Here is a 10,928-nt window from a genome sequence, read left to right as displayed (position 1 = left end):
GATGATGCACTATGTAGTTATGATGCTTTATAGCACACACAGTGCTTCGGTGGCCTATAAATAAAGGCAACATGATGTACGGTTCCATTAGTACAACCCAACTACCCAACAGTGGGAATACCATGATGGCTAGGTAAAGCTCTGCTACTTAATTTCAGCACCTGGGGGGAGGGGTCACTAGAAGAGCATCTTGGGGTTATACCATGCAGGTACCTTGTGACCTGCCCAAAAAGGAACTGTGGTATCAGCTTGAGTGCTGACAGGTTTCCTGTCTGGAGGTGTCTGGAGAGATGGCATTTGGAGGCATGGTGATTCTCTGTGGTAAGGTTCATGTGGAAGAAGTGGGTCTTTTGTAGACTGTTTGCAATGTACACAGTTACTCTAACCCCACCCCACCCCCGCCATTAGGTCTCATCCTGGCCTTAAACTATGTGGCCTTGAAGAGTGCTCTACCCACCCACCTCAACTTTAAAAAGATTTGTGTGTGTGTGTGTGTGTATGTGTGTGTGTGTGTGTGTGTGTGTGTGTGTGTGTGTGTGTGAGAGAGAGAGAGAGAGAGAGAGAGAGAGAGAGAGAGAGAGTACATGTGGAGGTGAAACAATAACCCAGAGGAGTCAGTTCTCTCTTTCCACCATGTAGGTTCTGGGACTTGAACTCAGGTCAGCAAGTTGGGCAGTCATCACCTTTACCTGCCGAGCCATCTCATCTGGCTAGGTCAGTCCATTTCGACTTTAGCCATTGCCAGTCTGTCTCCCCCTCTGTGACAACTCCTACACTCATTCAATGCCTATTACACAGCAGGGACTCCACTGTACTAAAAATGTTAGCAAGTGAAAATAAGGGGAACTTATCATTCAACAGGACACCACAGATGTTACTCACTATATATAAGGGTCAAAGTCAAGTGTTGTCTGCCTTTATAGCCATGTCTGGGCCAGTTAGATGGCTCACTGGGTAAAGACAGTTGCCTTGAAAGCCAAATGGCTTGAGTTTGAACCTCAGAACCCACATAAAGATAAGAAGAGAGAAGTGACTCACTCTACAATGTTGCCATCTGACTCCCACATACACACCAAGGCACATACACATTCTCTCTAATAATAACAACATCAACATCAGCAACAATAATAAATAAAATAGGGCCCATCTAATATCCTGGTAGGTAAAGGCCCCTGCCACCAAGAAGGGTGACATGATTTCAGTCTTTTAGGCATGCACACCAGAAGAGAACTGATTCCTGCAAGCTATCCTCTGTCTCCCATACATGAACTATAGTACATGCACACATATGCACACTCACACGAATAATAAATCTAATTAATGTAATTAAGTTTAAAAATGGTTGATAGCCTTGATGCCCTAAACTAGCCTTCGTAGGCCATAGTGGGTCCCTTATTACTAGTGAATGACCTCTATACCTGTCTATGACATAGAGGACCTGATAAGTATCTAAGTATGGGCTCTTTTTTTAGGTCTTAAGATGTTACCCTGCTGAGTAATTTGAAGATATAAAAAGCAGGGTGGTAAGGTAGAGGTAAAGGCAGGAGTTCAAGGTCATTCTCCATCACAGGGCACATACCAGAGCAGTCACAGATACCTGAGACTCTGCCACAGAACAGAGAAGGACAAGCAGGAAGAAGGGAAGAGGAGAGGAGAGGGAAGGGAAGAAAGGAAAGAAAGAAGAGACAGAGGAAGAGAAAGGAAGAAAAGGAGAAGTAGATAATTATGTCACCTGTGTTACTGGTTTTGATGTAGACAGAGCAGTAAATAAAACTCATGCTCTAGGAAGTCCCCCCTGTGCTGTTAGTCACATGCATGCTTGCTGGAATTCAGGTGAGGCTCTGCATCTGAAGGTACTTAAAAGGACGAGTGTCAGGCCACTCATATCAAGAAAGAAAAGTCCAAAGTTGACTCCTCTTCAAGTCAGAGAGGTTTTGAGAATTGCTCCTTGCTAAAGAACCAACCCCTCTTGTTTATTTTCTGTCTGGCAAGATCCAGGGAGAACAAAAGTAGCCTCTGGGAGAGGAATTCTCCCAGAGAGATGAGACTGCAGGGCCTTGCTTGGGTAGTATTAGGAAAATGGATAGCAGGCATGCTAAAACCAATAATCCACAACAAACATTCGGCATGCCTGGAGACTTCATGCCAGCGAAATATTTTTACCTAAGAGAAAGAAAGAAAAAAGAATCAATTTGTGCTTTATTTTTTGCAGGCAATCGAGCTGTTTCTACCTCAGTCCTGTTTGCACTGAAAAACTGCTCCCCACATCCTCTCGTTCTTTTTCTTTCCCATGTGACATCAGTCATCGGGCTACTTTGAAGCATCATTTTACTATTCCTTTTGCCTAGAATAGCTTTTTCCTTTAAGGTACCTGCTGGAATGCTTTCCCTGCGTGTCTGTCCACATTGTATCTGCTCCCTTTATTCTTCCCAACCTCACCACCTGAGGTGTTCCCACTGTGATTCCAAACACAGAACCATTCGCCATTACTCCCACTAGATGGCTTAAAATGTCTCTAATTACACATGGCCTCAGTCCCTTCCTTTCAGTCACAATTTAGATGGTACCAGCTCTTGATTTGACTCTGATCTGCTATGCCACTTTAAAATTCGCTTGGTCTTTTGAGACAAGGCTTCCACGTGTCATCCCAGGCTGACCTCAAACTTGCTATGCACCGGAGGAAGACCTCACATTTCTGACCCTCCTGTCTCCATCTCCCTAGTGGTCGGCCAATAGGCATGGACTGCCGTGCCTGGTCTACGCAGCATGGGGAAGGAGCAAAGGGCTTCATGCACGCTACACAAGCACCCTACAAACTGAGGGATGTGGACTACTTTCAGGAGCTGATTCTCTTTCCACCACGTGATCCTAGGGATCAAACTCAGGTCACCAGGCTTGCAGGTCAGGCGCCTTTCCCTACTGAGCCCTCACCTGATGTTTTTACAGGTACAACAATAATTTTATAGCAGCTGAGAGTGTATTCATTACCCTCACTGGATTCTTCACCCACCCTGTAAATTGCATTGTTGATAATCATCGCAAAACTATGCGATCTCTTGCCACCTTGACGGCGACTCCTGCATGGTTAGCTGTAGGTGCTGTGTCCCTGGGCTGTGGTTTCTTTGCCTCAATTACTTCTAATTTCTGTGAGATCTGTGGTAGATAAAGGGTCTATTCTTAGGTTGTTCTTGAGGGCATTTGAAGTTAGAAGGAATGTTCTGGATTTCTCTACCTTTAAGAGGTTAAGCTGCTGTCTCCATTGTTGAGTTCTTCGGGTTTTTTTTGTTTGTTTTTTGTTTTTTTTTAAGATTTATTCATTTATTATATATAAGTCCACTGTAACTGTCTTCAGATACACACGAGGTACAGACAAGGGCATCAGATCTCTTTACAGATGGTTATGAGCCACCATGTGGTTGCTGGGAATTGAACTCAGGACCTCTGGAAGAGCAGACAGTGCTCTTAACCACTGAGCCATCTCTCCAGCCCAAGCTGCTGTCTCCAGAGAATTGCTGTGTTCATGTCAGTTTTTAAGAGGTAACTCTTAAATTATCAAAAATTTTGCAAGTCAGTTGCTAAGTGCTGCTGTTATTTTTTTTTGTGTGTGTGTTTCTTTTAATTTCGTGTGCATGTCTGTGTACAGGTCTCAGATCCACTGAAACTGGACTTCTAGACAGTTGTGAGCGGCCATGTGGATGCTGGGAATTGAACCAAGGTCCTCCAGAAGAAAGGCCAGATGCTCTTAACCACTGAGCCATCTCTCTAGCCTGAGTACTAACACTATTAACTAAGTAAGTAGCTGGAGAGATGCTCAGTCAGTAAAGTGCCTACTGTGCTAGCAGGAGGACCCACGTCTTATCCTTAAACCCATTTTAAAAAACTTGGGCATGAGAGCACACACTTGTTATGTCAGTGGTAGAGAGGCAGGGCCTGGAGGAACCTTGGGGTTCACTGACCAGCCGGACAAGACTGATGACTGGTGAGAGACCTTCCCAAAACAACGTGGATGGCACCTGGGAAAACCAGCTGAGATTGTCCTATGGCCTCTACAGACATGTGGTGTGGATGGATGCACACACATACACTCACGGGATGGTAGTGGTAGGGGCTGTGCAATGAAAAGAAAACCTCTGGGACTGAAGAGATGAGTCAGTGATTAAGAGCACTGACTGCTTTCCGAGGACCAGAGAGAGAGTTCAGAACCCAGCACCCATGTTGAGTGGCTTACAACTGCCTGGGACTCCAGCTCCAGGAATCTGAAACCTCTTAGCTCTTCCTGTACCTACACTTACTCTGCATGTACCCACATATACACACCCTGTGCTGATTAGGGATTTCTAGTCAACTTGATGGAATCTAGAATCTCTGAGAAGATGGGGACCTCAATTGGAAAAAATTCCCCTGACTTAAGTGGTGTTTTAATAAGGTTTCCATTGTTGTGAAGAAACACCATGACCCAGGCAACTCTTATAAAAGAAACATTTAATTGGGGCTGGGTTACAGTTTCAGAGGTTTAGTTCACTATCATCATGGTAGGAAGCATGGCAGCTTACCGTCAGAGATGGTGCTGGAGAAGCCAAGAGTTCTACATCTTGATCTGCCTGCAGAAGGAGACTGTGACTAGGCATGGCTTGAGTGTATAACCTCAAAAGCACCTCCACAGCTACCAACTTCCTCCGACAAGGCCACGCCCAATCCAACAAGGCCACACCTCCTAATACTGCCACTCCCTGTGGCCCAAGCATTCAAACACATACATTTATGGAGGCCATACCTACTCAAACCATCACAAGTGGCCTGTGCAATGTTTTCTTGACTGATGATTAGTGTGGAAGTTCCTAGCCTAATGTGGGTGGGATATGCCATCCCTGGGCGAGTAGTCCTGAGGTTTATAAGAAAGCAAGCTGGAAATCCACCAGTAAGCCGCTCTCCCATGGCCTCTGCCTCCAGATTCCTGACTTCCCTTCATAATGGACTGTGATCAAGGTGTGTAAGCCAAGGAAGCTTTCCCCAACAAATTGATTTTGGTCTTGATGTTTTACTAGCAATAGAAAGCAAACTAGAGGACACACACACACACACACACACACACACACACACACACACACACTTTAAAACTGATCTTAAAAATCACCCAAACTGGCAATGAAATAAATTGTTTTCACTAAAAGAAAGAAAGCTAACTGCTTTAGTCACATGTGGTAACACACACCTGCCAACCCACCACTCAGGAGGCTGAGACAAGGGAATGGCAAACTTCAAACCAGCCTGGTGTGCCCTTGTCAATGGATTTTAGCTTTTCCAACTACGACTGTCCAGGTTGCCATTCAAATCTCAATGGAAAAAAGTAATTTATGTTTGGCATTCCTAAAACATTTCTAGTTTCTAAAAAGTATAAAATCTCACCTCTGCTTAGACTTGTTCATAATGGCCAGGAACATAAGGTATCTATCAGTCAAGGGTAGGATTCTCACTCAGACCTGGTGGGTTCAGATACCTAGGATCTTACGATGTGGAATATGGAGACAGGGAAACCAGAAGTTCAAGATCATCCCCAGCATCATGGTGAGTTCCAGGCCAGCCTAGGCTATGTGAGATTTAAGGTTCTTTAAATAAAGCAGGATCTCTGGGTTTCAAGGAGCTTCCTCGACATTTTCTCAGGCGTGTTCAACTTTGGGGGACGACTTGAGGAGCTGGGTAGTGGAAGAGCAGTGAACAATGAATGCATGTGGCAGAACAGTCCGGTAACCACTGCTGATGACTGGTCTGCCTCTCTCTGGTTATGCCTACATTCTCCCTCACTCTTCACACATCTAGGTCCCTCCCTTTTATTGCTTTAAGAATGAAATGGATCCGGAGCTTCCGAGCACATGCGCATGTGTGTACAGATGCCTGCAAAGGACAAGTTTTCTGCTCTCTCGATCTCTGCCTTAATTCCCTTGACGCAGGATCTCTCACTGAAGCTGGAGCTAGTCGGCAGCTAGGAAGCTTGCTTTCAAAGTTATCGTCAGGGATGCTCGCTCAGTCCCAAGCTTGGATAGCAAGCTCGATCCAGGAACTGTCTTCCCAGTTTGAGTCTTGATTTTTTTTTTCCTTTGCATGTCAAAATAGACTTGGAATCCGAAATAGAAAATCGTGGAAGACAAGCCTTTGCCACCCCCTCCCTCTCCTTTCCCCTCTACCTCCCTCCTCCGCCCTCTTACATTTTAGAGAAACAGGTCATTATTATGTAGCACAAGTTGGCCCAGAATTCTCAGTCCTCCTGCCTCAGTTATCTGTGTGCTGGGATACTGGCTGGCAGGACTGTGCCCAGCTGACAGAGATTTGGCAATTTCAAATACAAGCCCTTCTAGCCACCCCCACCCCTGTACAGTCAGATTATGGTATGTTAAGGCCAGACATATGAAGTCCATTAGACTGAAGTGACAAATTCAGGAGAATCTTGATGACTTCTGAGAAGTTGGTTTACAAAGCAGACCAAGTAGGGAGTTTTGCTTCAAAGCTGAGGTAACATCAGTGCTGAGGATGGGACTCCCATAGGCTCCCAGTGTGGAGGAAAAGAGGGAAAAACACAGGACTATGGAGGCCTAGGGCTCAGTGCTCAAAAATGCAGTGAGTGGAAAAGGGGGAGAATATGGTGACCCAACTAATGGCATATGTCTATCTCCTGAACATGTTTAGGGCCCAAAGAGGAAGAGAAATGCCTGCATTCACCGTTAGGACCTGATATTCACCCCTGTTACTGATTAGAAATGCACACACACACACACACACACACACACACACACACAAATACACACATACACACACATATACACACACATACACATACATACACACTTACACACATACACACATACACACATATACACACACACAAACATACACACACATATATACAAACATACACACACATACACACATATACACACATATGCACACACATACACACACAGACATACAGAGACATATACACAAACACACACACATACATACACATACACACACACACGAAAGCCTCAGACTCACTATGTAGTCAAGGATGACCTGGAACTCGTGATCCTCCGGTCGAAAGTGCTGGCATCACCACACAGCTTTATACAACCCTGGAGACTGAACTCAGGCTTTGTGCACGCTAGGCACTCTACCTACTCAGCTACACCCCCAGCAAGTTTTTATTTTATTTACAATGAAAAAAAAATCAAAGGTTGCCTCACAAATAGTTACTCAAAAAATATCCACATTTTTTAATCTTTTCTTTTTGTTATAAGAATGGATGAAAAGCGTGACTTTTTAAACTTTGTTATTTTTAAAAGGGACAACAAATTATGGGGTTTTCTCTTTTTGTTTTTGTTTTAACTTTCTTGCCATTACTTCATTTTCTTTTGAGAGACTATAAACAGACCAAGACAGCCTCTGTCACTGACATCTCAGAGGGAAGGAGCTGACCAGACATTTTTCTGGCCACAGGTTCTGCCAAGGGACATGGTTGGGGAGAAGTGTGTAGGCGGCCACGGAAAGCAGGGAGAAAAACAGATGGTGAGATAATTTGTATAAATGGCTACTATGGGTAGAATTCTTTCCCTCCCCCTTCCAAAAGGATTCACTAAAATATTACCTCTCTAACCAATGCCTCCAAATACTACCCCTCTAACCAGTGCCTCCAAATGGCCTTTCTTGAGGATATTTACGGTGGTGATTATGAATGAGCTACTCAGGTGGGTCTTTCCCTATAAAGGGGAATTAAGAAAAACAACAACAGATGTTTCATGATGTCCAGGCTAGACCACCAACAGCTGGAACGCAAGCTATCCCTCTACTGAAGCCTCCCGAAGCAGAGCTTACAGGCGTGCATCACCACTAAGGGCTTTAAAACTGGGAGGAGAGTCAGATAGTGGAACGGCCACTCGAAGACAGGAAGATGCCTGGTAATGATTGTGCATGAAAATTCCTGGAAGACACACCGCCTTGCCCATAGGCTGACTAGAACTGAAGAGATTGTGGAGAGGTTAGCATGTTGCAAGTCCTTGGCCAGTCCTTATCTGCTTTTTATTGCACAGCCCTCTCTGCTTGGCCTAATGTCTTTGAGATGCACAGACTTCAAACAACCGAAAGGCTCAGAGTGCAGTCAGATAGCATCTGAGGCCTACAGCAGAAATGCTCCCACTTTGCCGTAACCCGCCTATCTGATGTTTCCGTCAACGTATTTGAAAAGTGTCATCGCTCATGACTTCCTTTGATCTGTTACTTTAAAAATTTCACAAAACTGTTGCCGTTCTAGAACAGGACATTTGGGGAAACCTGGATGTGTGTCCCAAGGCTGTGGTCATTTATACTTTGCTCTGGAATAAACCATCTCTTACCCACTTGAAGGTGAACCATTTTTAGGCAGTCAAAAGGAAGGCAGGGGTCATGTAACAGGAGGAAAGAGAAGCATCAAGCTAACCAGGGTGAGAAGTCAGTTGGCAGAAAGGCTGGAGACCCCGCCCACCAGGGCTTCATTCACAAAACAGAGCATGCAAGCAGGCACTCCGATTTCCAGCAAGGGCAGGTTCTAGAAAAATGACCCAAAAGTCTTTGACATCCACTGGTTTTGAGCCTCTGGCCTGCCCAAGTGCTCTGGTCCATTTGCATTCTGGGGACTGTTGTTTTGTTTTGTTTTCCTTCCTTCATTGTCTACTTTTATCACTATCCACTATGTCTCTTGTTTGATTCCTTGTTACTTTACAGGAGAATCTGGTAATCAGGGGAAGCTGGGAAGTTGGTTCAATAGTTAAAGTGTCTGTCATGCAAACACAAGGTCCAGAGTTGAAAACCCCATAACCTGTGTAAATGTTGGGTGGGCATACTGACAATTACTGCTTTTCTGTAATTGTAGCCTTGGGACGCAGACACAGGGGAGCCCCAGAGCAAGCTGGCTGGGGACACTAGTCAAATGACTTGAGTTTGGTTGAACCTTCCTCAGTGGATAAGGTGAGAGAGCAGTAAAGATTCACAGCACTAACCTCAGGCTCCCACATGCATTCTTTCCCACACATAAAAATGCATGTAGAAGATAAAGAAAGCACTTTGGAATCTCAGTGGGTGACATGTGAACTCAGGCCTGTGCCTGTGAGGATGGCACAGCAGCCATCTCCAGGCTCAGACTCCAACACACAGACGCCTGGGCTTCCCCCGGCACCAGATTCTGCCTCACGACCCTCAAGAAGAGGGAATCCACCTGTGCCCAGATTCAGACTTCCGGACTCCCAGACTGAAGTGACAAATTTCTGCCTTTTAAGTCATCCAGCTTCTGGTATTTTTGTCACAGCATATGGAGTAAACAAATACTTAGAGCAAACGCTGAGCAAGACGGCTCAGTGAGTAAAAGAGCTTGCTGCTAAGCCTGATGACCTAAGTTCAAGTCTTAGGACCTATATAAGAGTCAAGTTCATAAGTCATCCTCAAACATACATACATACATACATACATACATACATATATACATACATACATATACACACACAAATAAAATTAAATAAATACATAAATATGGAAGTGAAATAACAGACAACAGCATGGTGTGCCACATCTAGTAGGTATAAGGCCAGGTTTGATTCAAACACAACAAAAGCAACCAACAGACTGAGGAAACTCAAAGAAAATGGAAATAGCAGGTGTGGTGGCACACGTCTGTCATCTCAGTACTCTAGAGGCTGAATCAGGAGTATTGTGAGTTCAAGGCCAGCTGGGCCTTGAACCAAGACCCTGTCTCAGAAAGGGAAACCAGACAAGCAAATATAAAGAAAAAAATTTTCATTCGTAGCTTCTAGTTTTACCCAGTTTCTAAGAAGTCAGAACAGGATTTGCTGAGAAAGTAGGATATGGTAAGGTCAATTCCCCCCAAGATCATGAAACAGCAGGCTCAATATCCCATGCAGCACAGAAGCTTGATTATGGGGGGTGGGCGTGGTGAGACGGGGTTTCTCTGTGTAGCTCTGGCTGTCCTGGACTCAATCTGTAGACCAGGCTGGCCTCTAACTCACAGAGACCTGCCTGCCTCTGCCTCCTGAGTCCTGGGAGCTGGGATTAAAGGAGAGTGCCACAATACCCTGTTTGATGGTTTCCTTTTTAATTATTAGTGTCTCTGTCTCTGTCATACACACACACGCATACACACACACACACACGCACACACACATGCACAGTTGCACTATGACATATATTTGAAGGTCAGAGAACAATTCTGTGGAGTCAGCTCTCCACTTCCACCTTTATGTGGTTCCAGAATTGAATTCAGGTCACCAAGGTTGCATAGCAAGCACTCTTATTTGATAAGCCATCTCTATGTATTATATACAGATATGTAAGTGCATATATGTATATAATATATGGATATATGGCACATATGTATATGACATATGTATTGCTCTATAGCAGAGAGTGACCTTGAGCTCCTGAATCTATTGCATCTGAGTTCTGGGATTACAGGCATGCACCATTATGGTTATCTGGTGCTGGGGATCAAATCCAGTGCTGTGGGCAAGCACTTTGCCAGCTTACAGCATTCCAGTACCAGTTTTGATTTTTTTCAAAGCCTGTCTCCAAGGATGGTTGCTCATCCACCATTTAGACTATTGCTATCCATCCTGGACTTCTCCATATAATAAGCTTAACTTGTGTGAATTATTACATTGTTTGGCTTATTGAGTGCCTTTGCATCAGGAAAGGTCCTGTTATGGAAGAGAGAGCAAGTTCCCTAGGGAGAGCCGCAGGGGTCTTCAGAGGGCCTGTGATGTTGAATGTATTCTAATACAATTCTCCTGGTGGTTGGCCTTTATTCCCTCTGTGCAGGCAAAGCTACTTGGGGTTATTTTAGGCTCTGCGTGGGCATCATTCCTTGGACACACTCCTCCATTCCCTTTGGCTCCCATACAGAAGGGAGATTG

The sequence above is a fragment of the Rattus norvegicus genome, chromosome 13 (genome assembly GCF_021556685.1).
Source record: "Rattus norvegicus strain SHRSP/BbbUtx chromosome 13, alternate assembly SHRSP_T2T, whole genome shotgun sequence".
In the NCBI taxonomy this organism is placed as follows: domain Eukaryota; kingdom Metazoa; phylum Chordata; class Mammalia; order Rodentia; family Muridae; genus Rattus; species Rattus norvegicus.
This window is presented reverse-complemented; position numbering follows the sequence as displayed.